The sequence below is a fragment of the Camellia sinensis genome, chromosome 3 (genome assembly GCF_055761805.1).
Source record: "Camellia sinensis isolate YWXY chromosome 3, ASM5576180v1, whole genome shotgun sequence".
NCBI lineage: Eukaryota > Viridiplantae > Streptophyta > Magnoliopsida > Ericales > Theaceae > Camellia > Camellia sinensis.
Genome location: NC_138963.1, coordinates 176,315,639 through 176,343,050, shown reverse-complemented (window position 1 = coordinate 176,343,050; position 27,412 = coordinate 176,315,639). Strand labels below are relative to the sequence as shown.

Sequence of the window (27,412 nt, the reverse complement as noted above, 5' to 3'; positions counted from 1 at the left end):
CATATTTTAGCTAAAAAATAAAAAGTTTCTAAAATCTTATGTTCCCAAAAGTTACTATAATATTGTTCACTTTTATTTTTATTATATTTATTAAATATAAATTTTAATTATTTTAAATATAATAAAATTAAAATATTAAAATATTGTACTCAATATATATATATATTTATATTTATTTATCTCTTATCTTACATCTTTGAACTCTAATCACTTAGAGCGCTCCATCTCTTCATCAGATCTTTTATCAAATTAAAGATGCCTGAAACTTTTTATCAAATTACTGTAGATAGTCGTTAGTACTAAACGATCAGCCGGTTGTCTTCCCGGACATCCACTTGGCTCGTTGACCAGCCGGACATCCTCTTGATTGTCCTTCTGGTCAACCGGTGATTTGATAAAAATTCAAAATTCTTTGTTGAAACGCTCGATATCAAATCAAGTTTTTACTCAAATTTAATAAAAAAAAGAATAAATATTAGAGATACTCTTATCAATCATAATCCTTAATATATCATATTATATCTCACTTTTATTAGTCTAGCAATTCTTAAGGTTGTAAAATTAATTCGTCCTTGGCTTGTCAAATTATGTTTTATTCACATTTCACTTACCTTTTCCATTTATCTTTCTAAATCCCTCCTCAAATCCCCCAATCAAACACAGTATTAAGATTATAAAATTAATTCGTCCTTGGCTTGTCACTTGCCTGGGCCGTCCCGTTGCCATCCTTACCAAGTATACTATTCATCGGCCAAGGTTTATGTATTTTTAGCATTTCTTTATGTTCCTTTCTCTTTAAATATGTATATATATATATATATATATATATAAACACTTCATCTTTAATAATTGAGAGATTTATTAGCAAGATAAACAAAATAAATATTACACTTAACACTTATTTTCACCATTTTTTTTTAGCTCTTATCTTACATTAAAAAAAAAAAAAAAAAACCTCTAATCATATATCAAAATTAATTTGTAATATACCATATCATATTTCACTTTTATTAGTATCACCCACAATTTATCTTACCATTGGTACAATTCAAAGCAAGAATAAAAAACTATAAACTTGTCCTTAGTCTAACCGCTCCATTGTCATTCTTATCCTATCAAATATTATTCTTACTCTAAAGTTCATGTATCTTTTACACTTCTTTCCTATTCCTTTTCCTTTAAGTAAAATAAATGAATGAAACAAAGTAAGGTTGGAAACTTAACAAACTAGTAAGCTATCATTAGTCCTAGATATCCAAGCCCTCACGGTGGGCTTGCCCCTTTTGTCAAAAAGCAATATGTAAGTCACACGCGGATTAAACATCAAATCCACACTATCCATTTATTTGTTTACTTTCGCGATGATTAAGGTGTACAGCTGGGTTAGGTTGTTTTCATGTTACTCGGTTTTGAATGGTAGGCCTTAAATGGTTTATTTTTGTTGGTGTGTTTTGTACAACTTTGAATGTGGAGGCTATTCATAGTTCTCCAATGTATCTCTGGGTTTATGTAATCATATCATTGTCTTAGTGATGGTATTCATATCAGAATATTCCTACCTAGACATCAAGAGGCTAAGAGTCTCCAGCATTGATATATTTTGTGTTTATTTATTTATGAAAGATTTACTTCAATTATAAAATGATTTTTGAAATTATATTATACCTTTTAACGTTTCTAATTTTATAATAAATAGGTCATTTTATTAATAAATCATCAAGTTAATTAACAGTTTTTAATAATGTTAGAATTTTATTTCAATTAATAATTCAGATAATTTTATTATTGTATAGGTGAACAGTTAAAAATTTCACTTTTTTAATTAATTCTGTTAAATAAAAAATTTTGACAGGGAGATATATGTAATTTTTCAAACCATAGGAGGTAATTCTTATTTTAAGCAAACTTCAAAAGATATATTTGTAATTTACCCTTTATTTATTTATTTTGCTTTTAGGTATAGGTAGGATGTTGGCTCTGCGGTTTGAAAACAAAATTAAAATTATAGGTGATGGATTGATAAATTTATTATCCCTAATCAAACTATGATGTAGACAGTTTAAGCGGTTTCAACTTATTAGTTGATTGAAAATAATTTAAATAATTATTAAGTATTTGTATAATATATCACTAATTTGCATAATATTTCCATATATGTAACATTGACTGATTTACATAATATTATATATATAATGCTATTTTGCACCAAATTCCACATTTCAGATCACTCTCATGCTGATTAGTACTTTGATATTTTATTGAATATATATATATATATATATATTAATTATGGTGGGGCAAGATGGTTTCAAATGCGGATTATAAATTTCAAATCATGAATCAAACCAATCTATAGTTAGCAGAAGATTTGTGTGAATTGAACAGTTTTAACGGTATTTTGCACATCCCTAGGTGCCTACTATTGATAAATAAAGATATAAATGAGTGGAGTTGAATAAATAAATAGATTGTGGAACTTCAAAATATAAGAAAAATTTACTTACAAATTCCATTTTTAGGAATGATGATCTATTTAGTCTTAAGGATTTTTTTATAGATCAATTAGTTTTATTGATTTTGGAAAGGTAGATTTACTAGATTATTTAAAAATTAGATTTATAGTTATACCCTTATTTCTATTATGTTTATTTCTTTCTCTTTTTCTTTTTTTTTTTTCATTAGAAAGGTAAGGTATATAATCTATAAGAAACAAATTTTAAATGAATTTTAATATGAGTACCTTTTTTATTTGGAAAACATTTCAAAAGGAGTACAAAAATGACTTAAAGTATGACATTTTTCAAATATTCCAAAAGGATGTGAGATTCTTCAAACATTTCAAAAGAAATATAAAAACTCTTTAGTCAGTTTTGGACAAATGTATAATTTCAAAATGTAACGTTCCAATGTAACACTCAAACGTAAAACTCCATAAAAAAATTCGTAATGTACTTTTCTTAAACGTAATACTCCAATATAACACTCCAAAAAAACTCTTTATTGTAATACTCCAATGTAACAAATAAAAAAAATTCCTCAATATACTTTTTTTAAACATAACATTGCAAAACAAGGATGTGGAATTCTTCAAATATTTTTTAAAAGGATGTGAGATTCTTTAAACTATTCTAAAAGGAGTACAAAAACTTTTGAGTAACCTTTGGGCAAATATATAATTTCAAATTATAAGTATCGCATTTAAAAAAGTACACTAAGAGTTTTTTAGTGTTTTTATATGTGTTACATTGGAGTGTTATATTGTGTTACGCTATGGATTTACGGAGTCCAGCCCATGTGAATAAACCACCTAACGATAAACAATAGATAACAATCCTCATACAGATGTATATAATATAATCACACAATACATGTGTTTATCCAATTTCATACATTCTTAGATATAACATCTAAGTCGAATGAGTGCTCTATAATTAAAACATACACAGATGTTATAAATTAAACTGAATGCCCAGAGGCTTATATCATATAAAAAAGGTGTAACCCTTACAAGAATGGCATACAACCAATAAATAACATGAATGGCCAGTGGCCTACAAATAACAGAACCACCCTACACGGTTTTGAACACAACTTCACTTCTTAGTCCACATCCACACTTGTACACCTGAAAAATATTTTCAACCACGTAGGGTAAGCATAAAGCCTAGTAGAGAATATTTCAAAAACTAAACATGCTCCACTAACATAAATGATTATGATGCAATACATATATACAATATGCCCAAATGCATTTTCAAATCCATTTAGTTTCTCAACAAAATCCTTTCTTTCCAATTATTAAAACCTCATATTTAATCAAAACGATTTCCAAGTTCAAAACATATGTTTGATATAAAATCCCTTTCCAAAAATCAATCCAGGTATCTCAATACTAACTAGCAAATACATTGCTAAATCAAATGCAAATACATTGCTAAAACCACATCCAAACATCCTGTTCCAAAAATCAAAATGATAATAAATAAAATGGGTAAATCCTCAGGGCTAGTGTTCATACGAACAACTACACAAGTCACAAGGTCATTTTTACCGGTGCTAACCGAGCTCAACACCTACCGCGCGGGTTTAGGTCTTTCACCATGGACACAAAGATCAACTTAATTCTACTTCCACAAATCTAAGCATCACAAGATCTATATATCAAAATATACCACAAATACACCAACAAACTCATATCAAGTTAAAGAAATAGACCCTACCTCTTGAAGTGAAAAGGAGCCAAGCCAGAAAAATTGCCGGCGACGAAAAGACGATCCACTCAGATTAAATGGAAGCCCTCACCGAGCTCTACGTTTTCGACAAGGAGACTAGGGTGAAAACATCAATGGATCTAGGTGCATTTGTAGAGAGAATGTGAGTTTTAGAGAGAGAGACTCTAGATTTAGGGTTTTTAAAATGTTTAGTGAGAAAGAGAGAGATGAAAAAGTGACTCAAAAAGTGACTTTTACAAATTGATAGCAGACCGCTCGAGCGTGAGAAGTATCGCTCGAGCGACCAGACACAATAAGTGGGACCGTTCGAGCACACAAGTGACCGCTCGAGCAAATAATATCAACTCTCAGAAATTTTTACAAATAGAGGACCACCGCTCAAGCTCAAGAACCACCGCTCGAGCCAATACCGCTCAAGCACAATAAGGATCGCTCAAGTGAAGAATGCCACCCTCTCAGTATCTCGGCAGGCCTGCAAAAGTGCTAAGAGTTCTCAAAGACCGCTCGAGCGCAAGAATCACCGCTCGAGCGGAGTGGCCAAAATTTGAGCAACAACCGTTTTGAAAAACAAGTTACTAACCTATTCCAAATGCCACCAAGACACTCCAACAACCAAACTTAATGAAGTACAAGATGAATAAGACATGAACAACCATATAAGACAATGAAACTCGAATCTAGAACACCAAATGGGTCGGGTCTAAACCATAATCGCTAGACGTTGGGATTACATTAATTATAGTGTTATGTTTGGAAAAAAGTACACTAAGAAATTTTTGTGTGTGTTATATTGGAGTGTTACGTTTGGGAAAAGTACACTAAGGAGTTTTTTTTGAAGTGTTGCGTTATTATGTTTGGGTATAATAACATCAAGGAATTTTGTAATGTGTTACGCTGAAGTGTTACGTTATTAGAATGTTATATTGGAGCGTTACATTTTTGTTCAGGATTTGTTCTAGAATGAGAGAAAATTCAAGACCTCTATAGTGCATATTATCCAAATGTATAATTTTACATTTGGAGAAACTCACTTTTATCCCTAAACAATTATGTTAGACTTATTTATTTTGATAATTTATTTAATTATGTTTTAATTTATTTGAAAGAGAAAAATAGAATCCAAAATTTATTTTGATGATTTATTTAATTATATTTTAAATCCAAAATTTATTTTGATGATTTATTTAATTATGTTTTAATTTATTTGAAAGAGAAAAATAGAATCAAAATTTATTTTGCCTCTGTTTGGAAAGTGGGTTGACTTTTTGACTTTTTGGTTATTTTAGCCTGGGGCTAAAAAGCCTGGTTTGGGAAGGGTTTTTTGGCTTTTTTGACTTTTTTTGTGAGAGAGAAGTGTAATGATTATGGGTTGGATTTGATTTTTTGTTTTTTGTGGCTAAAATAGCCTATTTTGTTTTTTGTGGCTATTTTACCCCCTAACCTACCAAAACCAACTTCCCAAATTATGTCATTGTCTCATTATTTCTCACATAAACCTTTATCCTAAATGTTGTTAGAAGTATTTAATATTTGATTAAATCAGATGTTCAAATAGTCCAAAGTAAAAGGTTCAAACAGCCTAGCACAGCAGCAGGCCAAAAGGTTCAAACAACCCAACACAACAGCAAGCCAAAAGGTTCAAATAGCCTAGCACAGCAGCAGTCCAAAAGGTTCAAGTGGAATATACTCAAATTAGTAATGATGGAGTGGAAGATATTCAAATTAGTAATGATGGAGTACAACGGCTATAAGCGGATATAAATTCAAATGAATACAATGGCTATAAACGGTAATAAACGACTATAAATTCAAATGAATACAACGGCTATAAACAGCTATAAACGACTATAAGTTTCATTATATATACTAAAACCTCTAATGTAAACAAGTTACAAAAACAAAAAATCAGAAAATATTCTTTGATCTATAATCACTCACATCTATTCTCTGAAAAATTCTCTGAGTAGTGTTCTTCAATTTTTGTTTACATCCTCTTTCAGAAATAATACACTGAGACGTATAGCTTTAAGCCTATCTTTCCTGTGTAAGGTTTACAGAAAAACCAGAGTTTCATTTTGTATATCCATCTGGGAGAGATATTTATTGTAAGCTTTCTTTGAAAGCAAAAATATCATTTCATCTTGTAAAAATGTTGCAAACACTATGTGCTTGAAATCTTGAGAATGATTGTGAATCACCTAAGATTTGCAAGGATTTGAACTTGTGAAGTCTGTGTAAAATCTATGGAGGATTGCTCTATGTTTATGAGATTGCTAGCACCCCTGTAAAGTTAGAAGATAGTGGAAAATCTCAAGTGAAACTTGATGAGTGGATGTAGGCTTGATTGAAGCCGAACCACTATAAATCTATTTGTCTCATCTTTCCTAATCTCTTTACTTTCCAACTACTGCTATAGCTATCTAATATTCATGTGTTAATCATTTGATTTACCCTGTATATTAGTTATATTTCATTATTATTTTGCTTGATCATTTACTGTTAAGTTCATCATTGTACTTGTTAATAATTTGTTGTACTAGTAGTTAATTTTATTGGAGTATTATTAATTTTAATTCTTGTAGAAACCTAATTCACCCCCTCTTAGGTTGCTTTTTGGGTAACAAATTAAATACAAACATGTAAGTGACTACCATTTTGTGTAATTTCCACTTTAATGGGATCTTCGGATTTATAAGAAAAAAAAGGCAAAATTAAACAATTTATAAGATCACATTTTGAAATTTATTGACATTTCACTCAAAATATAATAATTTTTTAAAAATAAATTAGACTTCTCTAAAATTTACCTATTACCTTTAAGAAAATATAAATTTAAAATTATGTTATTTACATAATGAGTCGAGTAAAATAATAAGTTGTTTCTCTCTTCATTGATTATAGGCCTTGGCTCTGTGCCTTTATCTTCTTGTTATTTTATCACCACCAGCTGAGCTCATGGTTTCACCTGCCACAAACGTGACAACATTAGACGCAACTATGTTTGGTTTTAAAAAATTAAGTTTATTTTATAGAAATTTTTTCTTTTAATTTTTTGTGTTTTTTTTTTTTTTTTTTTACTTTTGATGAATTTTTTAAGATAAATTACAAATACACTCTTTGAAATTTGATTAAAATACAAATCGCCATGTGGTTCTAGAAATTATATGTCATTTCTTGAGGTTTCTAATTTCATAACAAATCGTATCTTTTATTAATAAATTATCAAGTCAATTAACAATTTTTAATAATGTTATAAATATGTTTCAATTAATAATTTAAGTAATTTTATTATTGTATAGGAGATCAATTATGAATTATTTTTTTTTTTAGTTAATTCTGCTAAATAAATTTTTTTAACAAGGAGTATTTGTAATTTTTCAAACTACAGGGAGCAATCTGCACTTTAAGCAAACCTCAAGGGATATATTTGTAATTTACCCAATTTTTTAATATTTTTATTTTTTAAATACACATAATCTAAATACGCTTAAAAAAATATAATATTTGTTTAAAAAATTCACTAAATACAAAAAAATACAAAAAATTAATATATTTTCGTATTTTGTTATATTCAATGAATTTTTTAAAATTTTTTGTATAATTTTCTTTTTAACTTTTTAAGTATATTAAGAGTAAGTGAATCTAATTTTTTTTTAAATATGATTAAAATATTTTAAAAAATCATTAAAAATATAATAATGCAAATTAAAAACTCATAAAATTGTTTTTGAAAACTAAAAACCAAAAAGGGTGAAATTCTTGGAAAGATAATTTTAGATTTAACTAAAAAATTAATTACTGACTAAAAAGTTGGCCAATAAAAAACTAATGCTGAAAAAAATTACTTCATTTGGCATATTTGAAAAGTTTTTGAAAGCTTTTTATAGTGACTAGTTTATTTCGTTCATAATTTTTTTTATTTCATGATGATGCAGTTCGTCCTGGGTGGATGGGTCGGGCTGGTCCAAGCTCTTCAAGTTCCGATCCAGGCGGATGATTCCACCAGATGACCTGCAAGCAAGTCCAAAGGGGAACGGGGTAGTCCCCCAGTGAACCCTCCGGCGAGCAAATCAGTAGAGGAAGAAGGAAAAAATATATATAGAGAGAGAGAGATAGAAAAGCTTAACCTTCCTCTTGTCTTCGATTCTTGCTTATATCCTTTGGTAATCATTTCACTGTCCCTTGCGACGTGCCCCCTTCCGTCGAAAGCCTGTGCCGTATCTTACCTTGTTCAGGGTGAGAGGGCTCTGTTCCGACGGTGAGGTGTTGTCGTAATAAATGCTGTGATGGGCTGCATTAATGGTGATGTGTTGTGGCAATAACTCTGCAGATCTTTGTCTGCTGATGTGGCTTGTGTTTCACCTGCCATGTGCCCGAATGTCATTGGCCCTCCATGCCCAGATGGCCTCCAGCTGTCCTGGGCTTTGCCAGCCGGGTTATGCTATGGGTCCCAAGCGATAGGTTTGGGGTTGTTTGCTGTGGGCTGTAAGCCTTATGGGCCTATCTATGAGGCTTTGAGTGCTCGGTCTGGCCGAGGCTTTGAGTGCTCGGTCTGGCTGAGGCTTTGAGTACTCGGTCTGGCCGAGGCTTTGGGTGCTCAGTCTGGCTGAGGCTTCGAAGTGCTCAGTCTAGCTGAGGCTTCGAAGTGCTCAGTCTGGCTGAGGCTTTGAGTGCTGCAAGTGAAAGTGTCATGGGAGCGACATACAGACAGTTGAATTATAAAAGTTGAGAACTTCGGTCGGAATTTGCATTATGTATTAAAGAGGAAAATACAACAATGTTAACAATACAAAAGTATGAACTCATTGATAGTAACGCTTCAAATGTTCCGCATTCTAGGGATGGGGGAGGTCTCGGCCTTCCATGTCTTGAAGTCGGTAAGTGCCCGGTCGTGGTCGGGCTTTCACAACGTAGGGTCCCTCCCATTTGGCTGCCAGTTTGCCCTCGGTTGGATTCTTTGTGGCAAGAGTCGCTTCTCTCAAGACAAGGTCCCCTACAGAGAACTCTCGTGGTCGAACTCTGCGGTTGTAGTGTGTTCTCATTTTCTGCTGGTACGAAGCCAATCTGACAGCAGCAGTCTCTCTGAGCTCTTCGATGAGGTCCAGGTCTGTTCGATGGAGCTCTTCGGTTGAGGCGAGATCTGGATGTAAAACCCTGGGGGTGGGCAGACCGACTTCTACCGGAATAACCGCCTCAGCGCCATATGTTAAGCGAAAAGGGGTTTCCCCAGTGGGAGCGCGAGCAGTGGTTCGGTAAGCCCAGAGTACATTTGGTAGTTCCTCAGCCCAAAGGCCTTTAGCAGCTTCGAGCTTAGTTTTGATGATTTTTAGAAGAGAACGGTTGGTGACCTCGACTTGGCCATTTGCTTAGGGATGACCGGGGGAAGAGAAGCATGGTTGAATTTGGAGATCTACACAAAATTTTCTGTACTTCGCGTTATCGAATTGTTTGCCGTTGTCGGAGATGATGGCTTGAGGGATGCCAAATCGGCAAACGATCGATTGCTAGATGAACCTGGTGGTGTTCCGCTCGGTGATTGTGGCAAGGGGTTCGGCCTCGACCCATTTGGTGAAGTAATCAATGGCGACAATCGCGAACTTGGTCTGGCCTCAACCGGTGGGAAGTGGACCAACTAAGTCGATCCCCCATTTGGCAAACGGATAAGGGTTGTAGAGTGTGATTAACTCTGTAGGAGGAGCATGGGGGATGTTGGCGAAACGTTGACATTTATCGCATTTGAGCATGAAATCGGTTGCATCCTGATTAAGAGTTGGCCAAAAATACCCAGTACGGAGTATCTTATGGGCAAGGGACCTTCCGCCTGAATGGTTACCACAAATTCCCTCATGGATCTCCTGCATTACATAAGTTGCTTGAGCTGGATTGAGGCACTGTAGATATGGCCGGGAAAAATCGCGCTTGTACAATATACCATCGACAATGATGTAATTGGATGCTCGGGATCAGACTTTGGCTACCTGCTGTTGGTCATCAAGGAGTGCCCCTGTGGTCAAGAATAGGAGAATGTCGGATGCCCAAGGGATGGGTTCGTTTTGGATGAACTGTACAACTTGCAGGTCGGGTGAAATGGCCGGGTGGTGTAGGTATTCGAGACGGACATCATGGCTGAGGTTAGGATGGTCAGCAGAGGCCAGCTGAGCCATCTCATTTGCTTTGGAGTTTTCCGCCCGAGGTATGTGCCTGATGTGGAAGGTGTTGAAGAGGCGAACAAGGGGGAGTGTCATATCCCTGTAAGCTCGCATTGTGTCTTCCTTGGCATCGAAGTCCCCCGTCATTTGACCCGACGATGAGCTGGGAGTCGCTGAATACTCGGAGGTGGCTGACACCAATGTCCTTGGCAAGGCGGAGTCCTGCTATCAATGCCTCATACTCGACCTCATTGTTGTTTGCTTCAAACAAGAAACGGAGGGCACATTTGAAATAGCCGCCCTCGGGGGAGGTGAGGATGAGGCCGGCCCCACTTCCTTGTCTGCGAGACGAACCGTCGACATTGAGAGTCCAAGAATGAGGATTTTTTGGCTCTGTTGGAGTTGGTGGGAGTAGAGGGGTAGTGGTCGGGGCCGGATTGGTGAACTCCAGGATGAAGTCAGTTACAGCTTGCCCCTTGATTGGTGTCCGAGGGCGGTAGGAGATGTTGAACTGGCTGAGTTCTACTGACCACTGCATTAGTCTTCTTGAGAGTTCTGGTTGCTGCATGACTTTTTTCAAGGGCTGGTCGGTGAGGACCACTATGGAGTGGGCTTGGAAGTATGGGCGGAGTCATCTGGAGGCAATGACCAAGGCCAGGGACAGTTTTTCTAATAAAGGGTAGTTCTGCTCCGCTCCCCTGAGAGCTCGACTGATGTAATAGACCGGTCGTTGGATTGAGCCATCTTCTCTGAGGAGAGCTGCACTGACTGCGGTGCTCGACACTGCTAAGTAGAGGAAGAGGGGCTCGCCCGTGATTGCCTGTGAAAGAAGGGGAGGATTGGCCATGCATTGCTTTAACTGTTGGAAGGCCTCTTCGGATTCAGCTGTCCATTCAAAAGTCTGCCGAAGAACTTTGAAGAATGGTAGGCACTTATTTGTTGCACGGGAAATGAAGCGGTTGAGGGCCGCCACTCGGCCAGTGAGTTTTTGAACTTCTTTGACCGTCCTAGGTGACTGCATCTCAACCAAGGCCTTGATCTTCTCATGGTTAGCTTCAATGCTGCGCTGACTGACCATAAAACCCAAAAACTTTCCAGATCCTACGCCGAAGGCGCACTTCTCTGGGTTGAGCTTCATTTGGTACTTACGCAAGGTGGCGAAGGTCTCTCGTAAGTCAGTGAGGTGATCGGAGGAATATTTGCTTTTGACTAGCATGTCGTCGACATAGACTTCCATATTCCGGCCTATTTGGTGATGGAAAATGGTATTAACCAGCCGTTGATAGGTGGCCCCAGCATTCTTCAACCCGAACGGCATTACACAATAGTGGTAGGTACCTCGGTCGGTAATGAATGATGTGTGTTCCCGATCAGATGTGTGCATCAGGATTTGGTTGTACCCAGAGAAGGCATCCATGAAGCTGAGCATTTGATGACCGGCCGTGGCGTCGACCAGCAGATCTATGCGGGGAAGGGGGTAGCTGTCTTTGGGGCAAGCTCAGTTCAGGTCAGAGTAATCGACACAGAATCGCCATTTGCCATTGTGTTTGCGGACGAGGACCACGTTGGACAACCATCTAGAGTAGTCCACATTTTTGATGAATTGGGCCTCGAGGAGCTTGTCAACTTCTGCGGCTATAAGAGTGTTGCGCTCCAGATGGAAAATGCGTTGCTTCTGGCGGTGGGGTCAAAAGTGGGGTTCGATGCTGAGGCGATGGGTTATGAAGGAGGGGTCGATGCCTGGCATGTCTGAATGGGTCTAGACGAAGACATCTCTGTGCTCGGTCAGGAGAGCGGTAAGGTCGGCCTTGGCTTGGGAAGGTAGTTGGCTGCCGATTTTGGCAGTTTTGATTGGGTTGGTGGGATCAATGTTAACTTCAACAAGTTCCTCCACAGGTTCTCCTCTGACCAGCTCGTCTTCGTCTCGGACGTCAAGCCCTTCGATGATCATGGCCTCTTTCAGTTTGACTTCTTTGAGTGAGGCGACATAACACTCCCTGGCCACGGTCTGTTCTCCTTTGACAGTTCCGACGCCGAGATCGGTAGGAAATTTAATGGCAAGGTGATAGGTGGATGTGATGGCTTGGAAGGCGTTTAGGGCTGTGCGGCCAAGGATGATGTTGTAAGCAGAGGGGCAGTCGACCATAAGGAAGGTGAGCAACTTAGTGGTCTGCCTCGGGTGTTTGCGGATGGTTATAGGTAGATCGATGGAGCCGATGGAGGTCACACGGTCGCCGGCGAAACCGACCAGAGGGGTTTGGAGAGGAGACAAGCTTTCTTCCCCAATCTTGAGCTGGCGGAAGCAATTGAGGAAGATGATATCTGAAGAGCTGCCGTTGTCTATGAGAACTCGTCTGACCTTGAAGTTGGAGAGGATGGCGGAAATGACAGGGGGGTCATCATGTGGGAAACAGACTTCTGCACAGTCGGTGTCCGTAAAGGTGATGGGTTCGATCCACTATTTTGACTGTTTGGAAGGTCGATCCACCGTCACCACTGCTTTGTCTAAGCCCTGCCTTATTTTTCTGAGCTTTGCCTTCTAAGTCGAGCGGGATGGTCCCCCGCAAGCAAGGCCGCCTGAAATGACTCTGATTTCTCCGACTGGTGGAGGGAGATTGCCTGGAGGTCGAGGCTGTGGCGGTGGGCGATCATGGCCTTGGTTAGGTGGGGCTTGGTTCCGGGGTGGTGTATGCCGACGAGTGTTCCTGGAAAAGGTCGGTTCTTTGCCTCTGCTGAGGGTGGGTGTTTGTGAATCGGCTGAGGCGGCCCTAACGTATAAAGGTCTCGATCTGATCTTTGAGGTTAATACACTCGTCGGTGGTATGGCCATGGTCTTGGTGGAAACGACAGTATTTGGACTGATCTTTCCGATTGTAAGGGTTTCGTGAAGGCAGGGGCCACTTGAGGGGGTAGTCCCGCTGGATCTGATTGAGGATGTGTTCCATGGGAGAGTTGAGTGGTGTGTACCGCTCGAACCGACCGGGCGGTCGGGTCGGAGCCGACCGGTCGGCTCGGTGGGGTCGGTCACTATAGTGGGGTGTTTGGCTATTATACTGGGCGGTCCTGGGTTCTGAGTCCTTCCTCTTGTCTCTGGGGGTCGGATTTTTAGTGATTGGCTCTTGCCGAGCGGCTAGGGAATCTTCAGCATTCATGTACTTCTGGGCTTTGGATAGTAGGGCTACCATGGTGGTTGGAGGGTTTTTGGAGAGGGAGAAAAGAAAATCAGACGACCGTAGGTCGGCCATGAAAGCCGTGAGGATGACCTTGTCGTCGTTCTCCGCTATTTGAAGGGCTTCGGTGTTGAAGCGGGTGACGAAGCTGCGGAGCGACTCCCCCTCGGTCTGACGAATGTTAAGGAGTTGGGTGGTTGGGCGTCTCTAACGCTGGGCTCCGATAAAATGGCTCAAGAAAGAGTCACTGAGGTGTTGAAAGGTGGAGACGGAGTCCGCCGGTAACTGGCTAAACCACAGCCGAGCTGATCCCTTCAGTGTCACGGGGAAAGCTCGGCACATGATCTCGTCAGGGAAAGCATGGAGGATCATGAGGGTGCGGTAGGTTTCCAGATGGTCGACTGGGTCCGTCGTGCCATCGAAAGAGTCAATGGTGGGCATTTTGAACTTGGCGGGCAATGGTTTGTCCCAGATGGAGGCAACAAAAGGCGAGTTGGCAGTGACTGAGGGCTTGTGCTGAATGTTCTGCATGACCCCTTGTAGTTGGAGCTTCATAGCTCGGAGTTCAGCGTCCCAGAGGGGAATGTTGTCGCCATGGTCGGTCAATGGAGGCTGGACGCTGCTGGCTTCCCCCTCAGGGGCTAGTGCCACGACTGACGGGCGTGGGGGTGGAGGTGGTAGGCTCATATGTGGAGGAGGAGAAGGTTGTAAACCTTCTGGGTTGAGCGGAGGGGGTTGTGGAGCAGTGTGGACCGGGGTTCTTTCTTGGTTGGGTAGAATATCTGGAGGTGGAGCGGGGAGGTTTCTTTGGAGTAAAGCACTGATCAGGGCCTGGTTTTGCTCGGCCATGCAGTTAATGCTGTTGGTAAGTTCGATGATGTACTGTGGTGGGTTGTTTGGATGGGGAGGGTCTGTTTGATGATCGGCGGCATTATGGTGAGAAGCCATGGACCTAGTCGTGACCATACACCTAGACGGGTGAGAGGAAAAGGTAACGGGGAGAAAGGGGGGCTCCGGCGATAGTGAACACAACTAGCGCACGAATAAACCACAAGTTCCCACAGACGGCGCCAACTGATGGTGCAGTTCGTCCTGGGTGGATGGGCCGGGCTGGTCCAAGCTCTTCAAGTTCTGATCCAGGCGGATGATTCCACCAGATGACCTGCAAGCAAGTCCAAAGAGGAACGGGGTAATCCCCCAGTGAACCCTCCGGCGAGCAAATCAGTAGAGGAAGAAGGAAAATATATATAGAGAGAGAGAGATAGAAAAGCTTAACCTTCCTCTTGTCTTCGATTCTTGCTTATATCCTTTGGTAATCATTTCATTGTCCCTTGCGACGTGCCCCCTTCCGCTGAAAGCCTGTGCCGTAGCTTACCTTGTTCAGGGTGAGGGGGCTCTTTTCCGACGGGGAGGTGTTGTCGTAATAAATGTTGTGATGGGCTGCATTAATGGTGATGTGTTGTGGCAATAACTCTGCAGATCTTTGTCTGCTGATGTGGCTTGTGTTTCACCTGCCATGTGCCCGAATGTCATTGGCCCTCCATGCCCAGATGGCCTCCAGCTATCCTGGGCTTTGCCAGCCGGGTTATGCTATGGGTCCCAAGCGATGGGTTTGGGGTTGTTTGCTGTGGGCTGTAAGCCTTATAGGCCTATCCATGTCATTTCATTTAACAAATGAGCTTATAAGCAGCTTATATGTGCCGAATGAAACCTGGCGAGACTGAGATCATGGTTTCACCTGCCACAAAAGTGAGAACATGAACTAATTTAATAACACTATTTAATTATTGGGAAAATAACTTTACAGTCCATATTTCGCCATTGTTTTTGGCAAGGGCTAAATCGAGATCTTGATATTAAATCATATGATATCATAATTCATAATACTATTACCAATCACAGCTTGACCAGGGGCAACACTATGAAGAGGGTGATGGGGTTCCATCCACCCATCACCTGGACAAAAGGCCTTGAAATTTTTTTGTATGATAAATTTTTTATTTGATAACTAGGGAAGTGTATGTACAATGCACGTGATTTTTATTTAATTTAATATAATTTAATGTAATTAATTTTTAGAAGTCTTTTTCCTTGTGGTTGTTCTTGTAATAGAGAGAACAAATTATAGAATAGAATGAGCATATAATGCACTCCTTTATGAGTATATTGTATAAACAATTTAACAAAATCGTGAACAAAATATAACATATATAAACTTTAAAAATATAATAAATAAGTTCTTAAATACAAAATATTACCACAAAAAAAGGAAAAAAAAATGCGCGAATAAAGAGCAGTGAACATCCTGCGGAGAAAGATAACATTATTCATAAGAATTATTCATGGTTCATGCAAAACAATTTGTGAGATTTATTTTGTAAGAAAGTGAATTTTACCTTAATGTTTCGATCTATATAGAAATTGCATAAGTAATTTCTTAATATTTATAGACCCATTGTTATGAGTGTATTCAATTTTACTGTCAATTTACATTATCAAAATCTTTTATATAAATCATAAGTAATGATATGTTAAAATTTATCAAAGAATTAATGTAATGGACTTAGTTTTGCACTATTAAGTTTTAGTTATGATGTTTGGCCATCATTTGATTATCCCTTTTATTATTGTGAGTAATATGGGAATTCGAATAGAAAATAAAAATAATAATTTTTTTATGCAGTCATATCAAATTATGGAGAGAGAATGAAAAGAATTTGTCTTCAAGGCAGAGTCTGTTTATATATTAAAACTTTGCATTTTTTTTTAGATAAATAAAAGCATGTCGATTGTAAGTTGTAACCGACTGGTTTGAATCTAAATTTAATTCCTTTTAAATTATATATATATATATATAATTAGTGATCATTTTTTTTTGGGATCAATTTGATAGGAGATATAAACAGAGACATATTCAATTGAAAATAATGTATTAACTAAACACAATTTAGTTTCAAACTCTAACAATAAACTAACTTTTTTTATATAAAAAAATAGAAATTAAAATAATAATAAATATAATAAATAAATAAAAGAAAAGAAACTTTCAATCATTTTGATAACTATAAATAAATTCAAATTTTGAATTTCAATATGATTATAGAATAAATTATATATTTGTAAATGATTAAATTTGGAAGTCTAATTTTTCGTTCACTTTTTGAATAAATGAATTTTTTCTCTGAAGATAGTTACTGTAGCGTGGTTTTAGGCGAACTTGAAACCCATCTCAAATCCAATTTTTTGGGAAGCGTTTGAGAAACTCTCCAACCAGTCACACTGTGAAGGTACTGCTTGTTAGTGGCGATATGGTACATGCCATAATAGCTTTTGAATCGGATGACGATGTTGATACGAGCACCACTAAACCTCACGGCAACCAGTCGCCGTTAATAAATCACCTTCCTCTCTCGCACAATTTCCTCTCTGCTTATTCACAACAGTGTCATCTCCACCTGTCATAGCCCATCAAGACATCTCACCTTCACTTGAGATCTGAACTCCAACCATTGTTAGAGGCAACCAGTTGATGCAATTTCCTTTAACAACTTCTTATCAAGTATTAATCAAACCCTCACCAACTAATTTGCAACCCATGCTTTGATGCAACCATTCATACCTTCAATTATTTCTCTCTTCACATTCAACAGAGGTTTTTTTATTTTTTATTTTTTATGTGGTGAAATGGGTAAGGAATGGGTGTAAGGCAAGGAACGATGTTGCCCTAGCCATAGGTGAGGAAAGAAAGGGCAACGATGGGGAGGGACGTTGCCAAACATGAAGCTTACGAGAGGCAAAATCATTACCTTTTTTCTTTAATGCGATCTGAACCGTTGAATAGACAAAATGATGAAGTGGCATCATCTCATTTACAAGATTGGACAATCCAATTTTTTTTGGTAAACTATAGATAAGCCAATCTTGTTATGCCCCCAAAATAATACAACAAATACAACTCAAAATAAATGTTAATAGTTGCATAAATCAGAGTAAATAGTTCTTTCATTACATAGAGTTAATGATACAAAGAGTTTAATGTAAATAAATGCCCTATTGGCTTATACCTTTCCAAGCGTTCACTTGGTTATAACAAAAGTGAACTTCGCTCAATACATTCTAAGCCCTAGGCTTTACGCAAAAAATCATAATCAAAAGTGAATAAGCTCTTGCTCCCTCTAACGCTATTGCCTTGGTGGAGGCATTTCATCATTACCTGAAAATATTTTTCCCAAATAGGGTGAGCCACAGCCCAGCAGGAATAATCTAACATAATATATGAGATTTAACAAAGATATAAGTGCAATGTGCATATACAATGCCCGGGATAAAACATTCATCCGTTTATATAGTCATAGAATACTAAATCCATGCTTCATTTCATTTTCCTCCAATTCATTTCAATACAAGAGTTAATTTCATTATTTCTTTAATAACCCAAATGAGACTACAATTTAGTGGTTCTATAATCACATCATCAACATACAAACACTTCAAACTGTCATTTTACGAATATTTCGTCCATGGGATGGCACCCATGTACAATTTTAATTTGCCATTTTACGAATATTTCGTCCTCGAGATCGACACTCATGTATAAATTTCGGGACTTTTACCCAGGACACTCCGGCTAACTTAATTATAATGGAGTCTGTTAGACTTATTTATTTTGATGATTTATTTAATTATGTTTAATTTATTTGAAAGAGAAAAATAGAATTCAAAATTTGTTTTGATGATTTATTTAATTATATTTTAATCAAAATTTATTTTGTCCCATTATTTCTTACGTAAACCTTTATCCTAAATGTTGTTAGAATGTATTTAATATTTGATTAAATCAGGAGTTCAAACAGCCCAAAACAAAGGTTCAAACAACCTAATACAGCAGCAGGCCAAAAGGTTCAAAATGTTCAAGTGGAAGATATTCAAATTTGTAATGATGGAAGTACAACGGCTATAAAGGTTCAAAAGGCCAAAAGGTTCAAAAGGTTCAAGTGGAAAATATTTAAATTTGTAATGATGGAGTGGAAGATATTCAAATTGGTAATGATAGAAGTACAACAGCTATAAACGGCTATAAATTCAAATGACTACAACGGCTATAAACGGCTATAAGTTTCATTATATATACCAAAGCCTCTAATGTAAACAAACGACAAAAAAACCTGAAAATATTCTTTGCTCTATAATTAGTCACATCTATTTTCAAAAATTATACACTGAGCCTTATAGCTTTAAGCCCATCTTTCATGTGTGAGATTTACAAAAAAATCAAAGTTTCATTTTATATATCTATCTTTGAGAGATATTTATTGTAAACTTTCTTTGAAAGCAAAAATACCATTTCATCTTGTAAAAGTGTTGCAAACACTGTGTTATTAAAATCTTGAAAGTGATTGTAAATCACCTAAGATTTGCAAGGGTTTGGACTTGTGAAGTCTGTGTAACATCCGTGGAGGATTGCTCTATTTGTAAAGAGGTTGCTAGCACCCCTGTGAAGCTAGAAGATAGTGAAAAATCTCAAGTAAAGCTTGAGGAGTGGACGTAGGCCGAGTTGAAGCCGAACCACTATAAATTTGTTTGCCTCTCTCTCCCTTATCTCTTTATTTTATTTTAAATTGCCATAGCTATATTTCACATTTTTACTGTGCTAAAACCATTAACTGACATTGTTGTTAAGACACTTGTTTTAATTATTTTTATTTCATTAATTATATTTATCTATTGTGCTAGTCATAATTTTTATTAGGGTATTATTAATTTTAATTGTAAAAACCTAATTCACCCCCCTCTTAGGTTGTCTTTTGGTAACAATTGGTATCAAAGCCTGGGGCTTTTGTTTAGATTTAACAATCTTGAGTTTTTGATCCATAGCAACCATGTATTCTACTTACTGTGCTGTAGGACAAGCTAGCAATAGTCCACCTCTCTTTGATGGCAGTAATTACATTCATTAGAAAGAAAAAATGACTTTGTATCTTCAAGCTACCAATTATGCTTTGTGGCTCATTATCAGTAAAGGTCCTAAAATCCCTACCAAGTTAGTAGACCATATCAGTGTGCCTAAACTGGAGGATGAATTTGATGGGCGTGATTATAAACTCCTTTAAGCTAATGCTAAAGCCAAACTTATTCTTGTGTGTGGACTAGATGCAAATGAGTACAATAGAATTTTTGGGTGTATTACTGCTAAAGAGATTTTGGATAAACTTGAAATCACCTATGAAGGAACTAGCCAAACAAAAGAGTCTCGAATTGACATGCTTTTTCATAATTATGAACTCTTTACTATGGAATCATTTGAATCTATTTCTGAGATGTTATATAAATTTACCAATATTATTAATGCTCTAAAATCTCTTGGTAAATCTTATACTAATGGTGAACTTGTAAGAAAAATAATTAGGTCTTTGCCAAATGAATGAAAAGCTAAGGTTACAGCTATCCAAGAAACAAAAGACCTAACAAAATTAGGCATTGAAGAACTCCTAGGCTCACTCATGGCTCATGAACTTTCAATGATGGATGGTAGCAAAAAGGAAGCTATTTGGGGAGAAAATGATGGAGTAGCCAACCTGTGTCTCATGGCTCTTGGAGAAGAAGAATCCATTCAAGATGAGGTAATTTTTAATTATGTAGAACTTGAAAGTGCTTTCAATGAATTACATGATATATTTAGAAATGTTTGTGTTAAGAATTCTAAATTAAAGAAATTAGTTACTTCTCTTTTAAATGATGTGGGTGTTTTAAAAATGAAAAATGCTACTTTGAAAAATGACTTTACGTCTATTGCCAATGAAAAAAACATTTTGAAAAATAATGTTGAGGATTTAAACAAAACTCTTGAAAATTTTGTAAAAGGAAAAGAAAACCTCAACAAGTTTCTTGGAAATAAAAGATGTGTTTTTGACAAAGTAGGCGTTGGTTTTGATCCTCCTAAACCTTTTATGAGATTAAATGTTTTTTAGACTAATCCCTATGGACCAAAGAAAGTATGGGTACCAAGAAAGAAATCAAGATATTTTGTAGGTGGAATCTCAAAGAACACCAAGGATTTCGAGAGGAAATGCACAACAAGAGTGTTAAATTTAAAGAGCAAAATCAGCTCCTACAAGAAGAAGAATGATGAAATGAAAATCACCAAGATAAACAATAGAGGTAATATATGGGTGAAGATTCTAAAAAGGTAAATGAAGGTATAACTCCTAACACACCTTTAAACTTAAAGTTTTATATTCTTTAAGGTGTGATTTGTGTACAATAGGTTGTGTCTAATCATTGCTTCCATGTAACATAATTGTACTAAGTTTGCTAAGTCATGTTCTGCTAGTTTCTTTCAAACATTCATTGAACTAAAAAATGAGAATTATATTCACTACAACAAGTTGGGTCTTGAATGACGAAATTTTTTTGTCTCGAAAGAGCTAATTTCGTCACTATAGATATTTGTGACGAAATATTTTCGTCACCAGTTTCGTCATTGAATGTTTGTCACTAAAAACCAACATGACGAAAAATAATTTCGTCACCAATGAAAATAGTTCAGTGACGAAATTTTTTGTCACCAATAAAACAAGATTTTGTCGCCAAAAATTATCATTTTCGTCACCAAATAATTATTCAATACCATATTTATAATTTTAGTTGACGAATAAATTTATCACAAATGTTGATCATTGATGAAGAAATAATTTCGTCACGGTAAGATGTAAAGGTGACGAAAGTTTTCGTCTCCAAAAGTCATACATGGGTGACGAAATATATTTCGTCGCAAATATATTTATATACATGACGAAATATATTTCGTCACCAAACAACAAAATCAATGAAAATTTCTATATATGCACTGTAACAAATTTTGTCAAAAAAAATGTTTATTAATGACGAATAATCACTTTGTCATAATGACAAGTACAAATGACGAAACAAATTCGTCACTACACCTGTTCCATATTTTATATTTCAATTTCAATTATTATTTTACAAATATCCCTGCTCATATCCCAATAGCCTTTTAATTGTACTAAGAAATCACTAGCTATTATACATCATTCCACAAAAAAAATCAATAAACAATTTATATTATAAATCAAAATATATCCATCAAACAACTTTAATAATATAAACCATTAGGTACAATAAAAAAACCACCAAAGCAAATCTCAAAATGAACTACCGTGAAATCCACAAAAAAAAATCAACACTCAATCTTGATTTGAAACTACAACTAAGTATCAGTTCACGAAACAAAATTCAACAATTGATCTTCATTTGCAAGTATACTTCCAAACGTCATCAAAAACCAATCTGCAAAGAAAATAGACAAAGAAAACATTAATATATTATCAATTACATCTAAAGGGCTAGAGAAATTTTTTTTTCCATACAATGAAGGCCAGAACCATATTAAAAAAATTAATAATAATAAATTCATATAAAATAAAGTCATGATCATCAACTTGTTGGTATAACAAATAGATATAAATTCAAGTAGTCAATTGAGTATTTCTAGTAGTTAACTTTGAGTATTTTAGTTGCAAATATTTAAATGCTTACCTGTATCTGTTCCTTGTTTCCGGCAGTAATGTTTGAGATTGTTCAACAGGCTTCTTTCTTGATGCTCTTATGATTGTGGGTTAATAGATTCAGCAAGCAATAATTGGTCTATAATTTGAATTGAAGAAATAATAAATTTAAAATTTTGCATAGCTTGGGTTTGGGAAATAAATCGAAGAAAACAAATTGTTCTACCCAACCAAACACTTAACTTGTGAGTGAAAAAGTTGCATATCAAATTCAACATAAGCACATAAAAAGTTGAAATAGGCTCAATGCAAGACAAGAAAGGTAAGTTAGGAAGAAAGATTGAAATAGCGCCTAAAAACTTAGGTTTCCATATTCAACCCCCTCCCCCTTCTAGAACACATTCACGCGCAATGTGTGTGCATGTGAGAGAGAGAGTTGTCATTATCTGTCTGTAAAATAGAATGCTTCTTCAACACCATCACCATGCTGCACATCTATACCAATGCATAGAACACATGGATGATATTTTAGAAGCTCCAAAATCCCCAAAACCAAGCCATTGATGTAACAAAAACCAGATGCCTCTTCAATGGAAAAGTTAGAATTTCATAGTTGCACTCATGTTTCAAGTTGGTTTCTTAGGAAACAGAAACATTTCAGCCATTTTGATGAAGAAAAAAAAAAGTTCCTTGGACGCAATAGGCTAGTATACTAAATTGGTGGTCAAGTTTGAATTTAGATGTTATGGTTACAAATTGGCTATTTAGACCATGTTCAACTGAAACTACATCATCAAAAACAAGAAACCTTGATAAAATTGAAAAAGTAGCATCATGCAATAATACAAAACAACCTACAAGGAAAAACATACAAAGAAAAAGAACTTGTAATTAATTGAAAGGCAATAAAGGTTACCTTATATCGGGGATGATGGGGAAATAGAGAAGGGAAATATAAGCAGAAGCAGCAGAGAAGAAATACAAAGAAGAACCAGAGAGGGAGAAGAAGAAACGAAGAGTAAGTAAATAGAGTATAGAAAAGAGAAATGAGGGGAAAATAATGGAAAGAAACATAGGAGGAGAGAGAACCTGCTACACAAGGAGAGAAGTTATGCTACGGTTAACATTCAGCTATGCCAATACTAACTAAAGTTCATTACACTGCCATATATATATATATATATATATGTCTGTCCAAAAAACAAAATCGATAAGAATTTAGAGATCTAAAATAAGTAAAGGACCCCAAAAATAGCAGTGCAAGGGGAAGCTCAACACTATATACATATTCCAATTTGCAACAGCCAAGAAGTCTTAACTATTTTGGGTACCACCTAAATAAGCTGCTTATTGGCTTATTTACTACAAGTTATCACATCAATTCTCTACTTTTGTGCATGTATTTTCGTAAAAAGCCAATAAGCCACTAAATAAGTCATACCCAAACCACCCTTAGTTTGGAGTTCTAAAAACTTCAGCCAAAGTCACAAACGTCATAGTGCAGTTCATAACTATTGAGTTGAAGTCAGAAACATCACAGTGCTATTCTTCATGCAAGTAGCTTGTACAAAAATCCTAATTTTTCTACTAAAAGCAAATGGAAATATGTCTTCAAATAAAAATTCAATTTTTTTTCTTTGATAAATAATAATTGATTAAAGAAACAACATCGGAGGGGTTGCCACTCTTATACAAACAAGAACTCAAATGAACAAGTCAAAGCACACAATTATAGGTTCAACAGGATTAATCATGTCTTTCTTTACCTAAATAGCTCCTATCAAAACAGCTAATTACTTCCTATGTCTTTTTAGTTCAACCAAATTATTTCTGAGTACACAAGGTTTGTGAGCAAAAATGTTACATTTAAGTTAAGTTGAAGGCTTTACCATAGAACAAACCTCAACGGGGAAATAAGTAATTTAATATCTTGTAGCCCCTTAGTGTACATAAAGACAATCATGGTACCCTATTACTATTCTACATATTGAAAATGGCTCCTTGGACACTAGAACATTGAACCATGAACAAAGAAAGGCATGGGGAGAAAACTTCCTACATGTGTCTATGGGGCGTATTATTTATTCATCCACATCTATCCCAATGAGCCGTTTATGAAATCTTAGCAGGCAATATCCAGGATGGACAAAAAAGCTGTAATGCTTAGTTCAATCCATGGAAACTACATAATACAAAAGGCCCAAAAAAAAAAAGTTTTAAGGGGTTGAATTACTTCCCCCACCCCACCCCACCTTTTGAAGAGCTAGTTAGCACGTGTAACATTTTCTAAAGTACATACTTTAGAATGCTATAACAACCAATATTGATTTGTGCCCCAAAAAAATAAACAAAACACAAAATAAAGCTTCTCATCTGTGGCATGGAAAGTAATGATTACCAAAGTGTTTAAGAATTGAAAAAGGCTGAACACTATAATCATTTAGTCTTGTACATCATAATGAAAGACAATGCTGCTGATAACGCCTCAAGTATGTCAAGGTATGCATAATTGAGAGAACTCCACAAGGAAAAAAGGTGATGGAGGGTAAACTTACAATGTGGAGAGGGATGAAAGCTCACCAAACATGTCATTCACTTGGCCCTGAAGTTGATTGTGACCAACATTTCTACAATCAAAGCACAATGTAACAACCAGTGGTTCAGTGTGAAGTTTTAAATAGTTTTGACACGAACAATAAAAATCAAATTTCGGATGCTTGACTAATAGGTATTTTAGGGAAGTCATCTAAGATATTGAATAAGGGATGCCACTAGTGAAGCCATTTCCAGCAAGGTTTCTGCATTATAAAAGGATTGCTGATGAAACAACCATAAGAAAACTAAAAAGTGCAATTTTTTATTTTTATTTTTTGATAAATGAAATTAAAGGACTAAAATAGAAGACAAGGAAAAATCAGTAGGTATTAAGCATACAGTTGCGTGCAGTTTGGAGGAAGCTGATAAGGTATCTGGTTTCCAAGATTATTATTGCTTATATAACTGCAGAATTCATCAAATCACCACATCAAGATTATCAAACAGAAAGATGAAAACACCAGCAAATCATCTTAGAAGGCTATTGATCTTACAAATTGGTTACTGCTCTCAAACTTGCGAGCTGGTATCCCATTGACCCAGTAAGCCCAAGACCAGAATACTGCAGTGAAAAAGTGCGACCTGCTAATTTTCCTAAGAAAATACTTTGAAAGGCATTTTTCGAGAAAAACCCAAATAAAAAGTGCGAGTTTTTTTATATTCCTTACACTTCATATCTCTTCATACCAATTAAATTCTAATCAAACCAACCCATATCATGAATTAAAACTAAAAATTACCTTTCTTGGCCAGCACCAGTGTTCGAAATCCGAGCTTTGATAACTTTGCCATCAACATTCAATCTTTTGCTAGTGAACTCAACATTGATTGTAGACTTGGATTTGAGACTGAGCTCATTCGCCGCCACTGCCGCCGCTCATCACTCTTCACCGGTCGAAGAATAGAGACAGTGCCGACCGATCGAAGGATATGTAGAAGACTAAGGTTAGGGTTTGGAGAGAGAGACATAGAGACAGAGAGAGGTTTGGAATCGGAAAAGATGAAAATGATTTGTTAGAGAGAGAGAGAGGTTTGGAATCTGAAAAGATGAAATTGAGATTGTGACAAACCTGTTTCCATGGCAGTATACAACACAAGGTAAAGGAGTGTCCTCTGGGAAAGGTGAACCCACATAATGACTGCATTACAAGGTGTGGCCTCTTTGATTCCTTAGCTGCAAATTTGAAATAATACATAGTCTGCGAAGCTTAAACCATAATAAATATGAAACAGAATGTGTATTGCACATAGGTAGTGGCAATGGAAGCTGAAAGTTTGGTAATGGATGTCCATACTTGCCTCAAGGTCCTGTCTTTTGTACTTTGTGCCCGCAAGAGTAAAATCCTCTGCCCATAAATACTAATCTGGATTATAATCCGCCCTGGATGTCCAGCGTATAGATGGAACAACAAATACAAGGAAGATTAAACATTGAGAAACACTAGCAAAAGCTCATAGATGTTGCATAACATTAAGGTACAAGTTAATCACATGAGAATGTGAGGCACCGCCATTTAATGTATGAGATGAGAGAAGTGGTCAATCTAATCAGCTATTTGCAAAGATTAATGACTAATTTGTTCCAGTCAATTGGTCCTATTGTACAAGGACCACTTGAAAGAATGTTTATTGGGGTAGTAAGAAAACCTGAAGCCTTAAATAAAGCAACTTAGGAGAATCTTTTTGGGTTAATTTCACTTTACTCCCATGTGGTTTACCTTGAAAACACATACACTCTTTGAACTTCAAAAGCAACACTTAAACCCTGTGTTCATGACTAAAAAAAGAAATAATCATTTTTTTTCAATGCATTTTAACAGAGAGAGTAATGCACACATACTTAGAAATTGACTGAATGATTGGACAACAGTTTTTCCACCATATTGAATAAATAAAAGGACAATATTACCCTTGTTATACCAGGCCATGGAGTTGCAGTATCACTGTCTGCAACTTTTTTTTCATTATAATTTAAGCATATAGTTGTGATGAGGATGAAAACGGCAATTACAATGTGCATATTACAAAGGAGCAGTATCGAGCAATGATTGGAAAACACATTCAGAAGAACAAGAAGAGGCTCAATGATTCATTTACAAGTCCTAAAAATTAGTTCCAAGGTTTCAAAATTGGGAAATGAGCTTCAAGGTGGGTAACATAAAATTGAATCAACACCAGATCTTCTCAAATTGGGGTGACCACCTATGTTTTGGCAGTTTGTATATGTTTAATAGACTTAAATTCATGTAGGTAATTTAATCTTTTTACAGACCCTCCAACAAACTACATTGGTTTAGTTCCAATAAAATGTGAAAATGCTTGCATGTATGAGATAAAAATCACAAGCATTGGGTGTGCTTGCCTGCAAATGAGATGGCCATTCCACATGTTTGACAAACCAATCAAAAACTCAGTGTATACTCCATTCATGAATCTATCAAGCATCCTACTATCCCCTAAATTCTGCTTAAATACATAAATGCATCATACAATTTTATTTTTTTTAAAAAAATTCACCAAAAACAACAGCAACAATCAATTTCAAAAAAATTATTAGTAATCTCAAACAAATTTCAACAAATCTCAACCAAACAACAACAATCTCAAGCAATCTCAAGCAAAGATTCGAAAATCTAAAGTAAATTTTAAACAAGAAATATCTATATTTCAATATTCTTACGAGTTTGAGTTTGTGATATGTGATCTACGAATAAAGCTACGATCTGCGAGGAGGGTTTGTG

The 27,412-nt window shown here is 36.2% G+C and overlaps 1 long non-coding RNA gene across 1 annotated transcript; it reads right to left on the bottom strand.

Moving 5' to 3' along the window:
- Positions 1-22,627: 22,627 nt before the first annotated feature.
- On the bottom strand, positions 22,628-27,167 carry LOC114308577 (uncharacterized). The gene is made up of 5 exons (XR_014363230.1): positions 25,742-27,167; positions 25,412-25,611; positions 25,166-25,233; positions 25,011-25,076; positions 22,628-24,874 (listed from the first exon to the last, which is right to left on the bottom strand). It is a non-coding gene; the product is annotated as an uncharacterized LOC114308577 (long non-coding RNA).
- Positions 27,168-27,412: the final 245 nt, after the last annotated feature.